Genomic DNA, 290 nt, shown 5'->3' on the forward strand with positions numbered 1-290 from the left:
TCAAGCGGGGGGTGGGGGGGGGGGGAAGCGCACGTTGATCTGATTGTGCTTTATTCTCGGTAGTGAAGAAGCTGGAGACCTAAGGGCCTAGGGAAGCGGAGGGCACGCTTTCGGGGAGAACGGGACCGTCTCCCTCGGTAACGGGGTGCCAGGTAGTAGAATTTACCCAATTTACACCCCTCCCTCTTCGGCTCGAATTAGCATATCTGTCATTGTCACATAAATACAAAGGCAGGCTCTGGCCGCTGCCTGGGGTGGGTGGGTGAGGGCGGGAGGGCCCGGGGACCCCT

The 290-nt window shown here is 59.7% G+C and overlaps 1 long non-coding RNA gene across 2 annotated transcripts in view; it reads left to right on the forward strand.

Moving 5' to 3' along the window:
* The window catches only part of LOC102263601, a 199,507-nt gene that overhangs the window by 4,385 nt on the left and 194,832 nt on the right, over positions 1-290 (forward strand). The window contains exon 1 of one of the 2 annotated variants that reach the window (XR_001361919.1): positions 25-152. The exons of the other annotated variant lie outside the window; for it this stretch is intronic. This is a non-coding gene — a long non-coding RNA (uncharacterized LOC102263601). Of the gene's footprint in view, positions 1-24; positions 153-290 lie in introns of those variants that run through there. 2 annotated transcript variants of the gene reach the window in all.

Source organism: Myotis brandtii, unplaced genomic scaffold (assembly GCF_000412655.1).
Source record: "Myotis brandtii unplaced genomic scaffold, ASM41265v1 scaffold197, whole genome shotgun sequence".
Lineage (NCBI taxonomy): Eukaryota > Metazoa > Chordata > Mammalia > Chiroptera > Vespertilionidae > Myotis > Myotis brandtii.